The sequence below is a fragment of the Zea mays genome, chromosome 4 (genome assembly GCF_902167145.1).
Source record: "Zea mays cultivar B73 chromosome 4, Zm-B73-REFERENCE-NAM-5.0, whole genome shotgun sequence".
NCBI classification, from domain to species: domain Eukaryota; kingdom Viridiplantae; phylum Streptophyta; class Magnoliopsida; order Poales; family Poaceae; genus Zea; species Zea mays.
Window position 1 is genome coordinate 83,640,958 of NC_050099.1, and position 6,839 is coordinate 83,647,796.

Below are 6,839 nucleotides of genomic sequence, written 5' to 3' on the forward strand. Positions count from 1 at the left end.
GGGAGGAGTTGGAGGATGCCAGTGGGTTGGTGGAGGCCGCCATTAGGGAGGTGGAGTCCGACGGTGGGGTGGGGGAGAAGGTGGAGGCCGTCGGTGGGGGAACATGAGACCGTTGTGTCTCACGTTGAAGAGGAGAGGGAGGGGGAGGCCGCCGAAGTTGGAGCGCGGTGGAGGAGGCTATGCGATCGGTGGGATGCTGGAGTCTGCCGACGGTGGTTAGGTCAGATGCGTTGAAGAGGAGGGGTGCTGGGCCACACGTTAGGCCGCACGCTGGGCGCCGCTGGGCCACACGATGGGCCTCTGGTCCACACGTGAATCACTGGGCCACATGAACCGCTGACACAGGCGCGCTGGTATGGCATTTGTTTGATTAGTGCCACACCGGCCATTGAGAGAGATGGAACATGGCTTATAAGCGTTGTTGTGTACCATATGTTGCTCACTAAGAGAGATGTAACGTGGCTTATGAACCTGTGTAAGGTACTGTACATTTTGTTGCACGAAACTGCATGGTGCGTACGACCGGGCGTACGGTCGGTGGGGCCCACATGTTAGAAGGTGTGTACCACGGTTCGATGGCAGAACACAGCTGATGGCAGAACATGTCAGAGGCAGAACATGTCAGAGGCAGGCTACTATTGCAGCCTTAATAAGTAGTATAGAAAATAGACTCCAATGCCAACCAGTATTCATCAGCCACTGCCCACTGCACTTGGACTCAATACCAAGTGCTCCCCCTACGTGTTCATTGGAATCGTGCATTCGTGCTCATCCCGTCCCCTCACATCTTTGTCTACACCACTCGTCTCCCTCCGCATCAGTCCTCTAGCTCCTTCCGTTGGTCGCTCCTCCATCGCCCTCCCCCTTTAGTGCTATGGATCCTGGAGGGGCACATGGATCTAGGATGGATGCCACCACTTTCCTGTGTCTGGCGACAATGACGAGGGTTGCCTATGTAGTGGTCGTCTCGTCAGCCAAGGTTGAAGCAGAGAACAAATGCCAATTTTATACATGTGTACACCCAAACAGAAAATTAAATCGAGTTCTTTTCTAAGATTCCAAACTCCAATACAATGACATCCAAACAATAGAATTGAACTACATCTCATTTACAATATTATGATTGTTTTAATAGTGAACCTAATTTAATTCCATGCCCTCTAATATCGACATCAAAGAGAGCAGATGAGATTTCAATACTTTTGATTCCCGAAACAAGGTCTAGGGAGTAGGGAGGATGAAATTGTGACGAAAGTTAACTTCTTAGAGCATCTTCAAATGCTCCCTTAAAATCTATCTTAAACTGAAATTTTAGGGGAAAATGCAGAATCAAGCCTCCAACAGCTCCTCTAAACCCCTCTCATCTTTTTCATAACCCCAAAACTTCCCTCATCTTTAGATATAAACAAGGAATGTTTTGGTTCCCAAAAATCCCCGCTGGCCCATCCGTCTCCACCATTCGCAGCACTGCCTCCACCCGGCCGCCCAACATTCTCACTGCTGCACTGCCTCCATGAAGATTATCCCTGTGTCGCAACACTACACTGCCTCGACGAAGAGCATTCCGGGTGTCGACCCCTCTCCACAACAAAGATTATGATGACACAACAAAATTAATAAAGAAGCCCTTTGACACAAAGCTGTTATGGCACCTCCAAAAATGTCAGCGAACATGCCTATTTCACCCAGTTTTGCAAGCCCAATCGGTTCAATTTGGATTTTTTCAACTACATTTACTTGATCTGATAGAGAAAATAAGAAAAACACTTCCAATACTTTTTAGGGTCTGTTTGTTTGGGCTATAGCAGTGAAAAAAGTTATTGGTTGTAAGCTGTGAGAAAAGTTGTTGTGAGCTTTGAGCTGTTAAAAAGCTAAAAATCGTTTGGTGAAAACCACTAAAAACCATTAAATTCTTCCGTCTGTATTTCCACCGTTCCATTCGAAAAGCCACTAAAAGCAGGCTCAGAGATGCTTGTAGTTTTGCACTATGAGAAAGTTAAGGCCCTATTTGGGATAACTCCAACTCCAGAAAATTTGGTGGAGTTGGTGGATCAAGTCATTAAGTGCTCCAGAAAATCGTAAAGCTAGAGTTGTAAGATTTTAGAAGACATTTATATAAATCATTTTTTTATTTAGATTAATGTTTTTTAATCTATTTAAATTGATATTATAAACTACAGCTCCACAAGTGTATCTGGAACCTGGACTCATTCTAAACATCCTCTAACTTTCATAAAAAGTTGTTTTCTGGATTTAGCTCTTTGGTTTGGATTTTAGTTTTTAGAAGGCAAATGCCAAAGCTAAAAACCAAACTAAACAGTGTTGCCCCAGACCATTTTTTTGGAGTGATTTTTTGGAAGCATTTTGGAACTCGGGCACTCAGACATGTTCATGGCCGTTCCTGAGATTTCAGGGGCCCTGGGCGAAAACTTATTGAAAGTCGCCTAGAGGGGGGGGTGAATAGGGCGAAACTGAAATTCACAAATATAAACACAACTACAAGCCGGGTTAGCGTTAGTAATATAGAAACGAGTCCGCAAGAGAGGGTGAAAAACAAATCCCAAGCAAATAAGCAAGTGAGACACGGAGATTTGTTTTACCGAGGTTCGGTTCTCTCAAACCTACTCCCCGTTGAGGAGGCCACAAAGGCCGGGTCTCTTTCAACCCTTCCCTCTCTCAAACGATCCACGGATCGAGTGAGCTTTCTCTTCTCAATCACTTGGAACACAAAGTTCCCACAAGGACCACCACAAGTTTGGTGTCTCTTGCCTCAATTACAAGTGAGTTTGATTGCAATGAAAGAATCAAGAAAGCACGATTGAAAAAGCCAAGCGACAAGAGCGACAAATAACACACGGATCACTTTCTCTCTCAAGTTACTAATCACTAATGATCTCTTTTCTCAATTGTGAAACTTGGAGAGATGGAGGCTTTGAATGTGTCTTGGAATGGATTGATAGCTCTTGTATTGAATGTTGAAGGTTGGAATGCTTGGATGAAGTGAATGGAGGTGGTTGGGGTTGTATTTATAGCCACCAACCACTTCCTAGCCGTTGGGCCATTCTGCCGAGCGCGGACGGTCCGCCCTCCTGGTGCGGACGGTCCGCCCCTGTAGATCAACGGCTGAAAATGCAACGGTCAGCAGTAACGGCTATATCAACGGCTATATTGCATTTAATGCGTCGTCAGATGTCAGACAGAGCCAGTCGCGGACGGTCCGGTCGTGCACCCCGGACGGTCCGCGAGGCCCCCTATAATTCATTTCTCCGAACCCGTTACCTTCGGGTTTTTCGGTTTCTTACCGACCGGACGGTCCGCGCCTAAGGCCGGACGGTCCGCGCGAGGGCTCGGACGGTCTTTGCTTTTCCTTCGGACAGTCCGTAATGGAAACTTGTATTTTTGCATTGGTTCTGTCCGAGAGTCATTCTAGTGTTGCGGACGGTCCGCCGCAAGGGCCCGGACGGTCCGCGCTTGGCCTGTTTTTCCAAAAAGCTTCTCCTGTCCGGAATAATCTACGGTATTCCGGACAGTCGATTTAGCAAAGTTATAGATGAACTTTTGGCACCTGTAAAACATATAATCTAGAGCAAACTAGTTAGTCCAATTGTTTGTGTTGGGCGATTCAACCACCAAAACTATTTAGGAACTAGGTGTAAGCCTAATTCCCTTTCAATCTCCCCCTTTTTGGTGATTGATGCCAACACAAACCAAAGCAAATATGGAAGTGCATAATTGAACTAGTTTGCATAATATAAGTGCAAAGGTTGCTTGGAATTTAGCCAATATAAATACTTGCAAGATATGCATGGATTGTTTCTTTCTTATATAACATTTTGGACCACGCTTGCACCACATGTTTTGTTTTTGCAAACTCTTTTGTAAATTTTTTTTTAAAGTTCTTTTGCAAATAGTCAAAGGCAAATGAATAAGATTTTGAGAAGCATTTTCAAGATTTGAAATTTTCTCCCCCTGTTTCAAATGCTTTTCCTTTAACTAAACAAAACTCCCCCTAAATGAGATCCTCCTCTTAGTGTTCAAGAGGGTTTTTGATATGTCATTTTGAAATACTACTTTCTCCCCCTTTTGAACACAATAGGATATCAATTGAAAAATATTCAACACTTAAGTTTTTGAAATTGGTGGTGGTGCGGTCCTTTTGCTTTGGGCTCTTACTTTCTCCCCCTTTGGCATGAATCGCCAAAAACGGAAGCATTAGAGCCCTCGAAGTGTTTCCTTCCCCTTGGGTCATAAATAAATGAGTTAAGATTATACCAAAGACGAAGTCCTTTTGCTTGGTACTCATGATTTCTTCCCCTAGAATGGAGAGTTGCTTGGAGCGACGGCGAAGGATGAGTCACGTAGTGGAAGCCTTTGTCTTCGCCGAAGACTCCAATTCCCTTTCAATACACCTATGACTTGGTTTGAAATGGACTTGAAAACACATTAGTCATAGCATATGAAAGAGATACGATCAAAGGTATATAAATGAGCTATGAGTGCAAGTTAACAAAAGAAATTCCTAGAATCAAGAATATTTAGCTCATGCCTAAGTTTGTTAAAAGATTGTTCATCAAGAGGCTTGGTAAAGATATCAGCTAATTGATCTTTAGTATTAATGTATGAAATCTCGATATCTCCCTTTTGTTGGTGATCCCTAAGAAAATGATACCGAATGGCTATGTGCTTAGTGCGGCTATGCTCGACGGGATTGTCGGCCATTTTGATTGCACTCTCATTATCACATAGTAAAGGGACTTTGGTTAATTTGTAACCGTAGTCCCGCAGGGTTTGCCTCATCCAAAGCAATTGCGCGCAACAATGTCCTGCGGCAATGTACTCGGCTTCGGCGGTGGAAAGAGCAACCGAATTTTGCTTCTTTGAAGCCCAAGACACCAAGGATCTTCCCAAGAACTGGCAAGTCCCTGATGTGCTCTTCCTATTGATTTTACACCCCGCCCAATCGGCATCCGAATATCCAATCAAATCAAATGTGGATCCCCTAGGATACCAAAGCCCAAACTTAGGAGTATAAGCCAAATATCTCAAGATTCGTTTTACGGCCGTAAGGTGAGCTTCCTTAGGGTCGGCTTGGAATCTTGCACACATGCATACGGAAAGCATAATATCCGGTCGAGATGCACAAAGATAAAGTAATGAACCTATCATCGACCGATATACCTTTTGATCCACGGACTTACCTCCCGTGTCGAGGTCGAGATGCCCATTAGTTCCCATGGGTGTCTTGATGGGCTTGGCATCCTTCATCCCAAACTTGGTTAGAATGTCTTGAGTGTACTTCGTTTGGCTGATGAAGGTGCCCTCTTGGAGTTGTTTCACTTGAAATCCTAGAAAATACTTCAACTCCCCCATCATAGACATCTCGAATTTCTGTGTCATGATCCTACTAAACTCTTCACATGTAGACTCGTTAGTAGACCCAAATATAATATCATCAACATAAATTTGGCATACAAACAAGTCATTTTCAAGAGTTTTAGTAAAGAGTGTAGGATCGGCCTTGCCGACTTTGAAGCCATTTGCAATAAGGAAATCTCTAAGGCATTCATACCATGCTCTTGGGGCTTGCTTGAGCCCATAAAGCGCCTTAGAGAGCCTATAAACATGGTTAGGATACTCACTGTCTTCAAAGCCGGGAGGTTGCTCAACATAGACCTCTTCCTTGATCGGTCCATTGAGGAAAGCACTTTTCACGTCCATTTGATAGAGCTTAAAGCCATGGTAAGTAGCATAGGCCAATAATATGCGAATTGACTCAAGCCTAGCTACGGGTGCATAGGTTTCACCGAAATCCAAACCTTCGACTTGTGAATACCCTTTGGCTACGAGTCGAGCTTTGTTCCTTGTCACCACACCATGCTCATCTTGCTTGTTGCGGAAGACCCATTTGGTTCCTACAACATTTTGGTTAGGACGTGGAACTAAATGCCAGACCTCATTCCTCGTGAAATTGTTGAGCTCCTCTTGCATCGCCACCACCCAATCCGAATCTTGGAGAGCTTCCTCTACCCTGTGTGGCTCAATAGAGGAAACAAAAGAGTAATGTTCACAAAAATGAGCAACCCGAGATCGAGTAGTTACCCCCTTATGAATGTCGCCGAGGATGGTGTCGACGGGGTGATCTCGTTGGATTGCTTGGTGGACTCTTGGGTGTGGCGGTCTTGGTTCTTCCTCATCCTCCTTTTCTTGATCATTTGTATCTCCCCCTTGATCATTGCTATCATCTTGAGGTGGCTCGTCTTCTTGATTTTGCTCTTCATCATTTTGAGCCTTATCCTCATTTTGAGTTGGTGGAGATGCATGCATGGAGGAGGATGGTTGATCTTGTGTACTTGGAGGCTCTTCGGATTCCTTAGGACACACATCCCCGATGGACATGTTCCTTAGCGCGATGCATGGAGCCTGTTCTTCACCTATCTCATCAAGATCAACTTGCTCTACTTGAGAGCCGTTAGTTTCATCAAACACAACGTCACAAGAGACTTCAACTAGTCCAGTGGACTTGTTAAAGACCCTATATGCCCTTGTGTTTGAGTCATAACCAAGTAAAAAGCCTTCTACAGTTTTAGGAGCAAATTTAGATTTTCTACCTCTTTTAATAAGAATGAAGCATTTGCTACCAAAAACTCTAAAATATGAAATGTTGGGCTTTTTACCGGTTAGGAGTTCATATGATGTCTTCTTGAGGATTCGGTGAAGATATAACCGGTTGATGGCGTAGCAGGCGGTATTGACCGCTTCGGCCCAAAACCGGTCCGGTGTCTTGTACTCATCAAGCATGGTTCTTGCCATGTCCAATAGAGTTCGATTCTTCCTCTCCA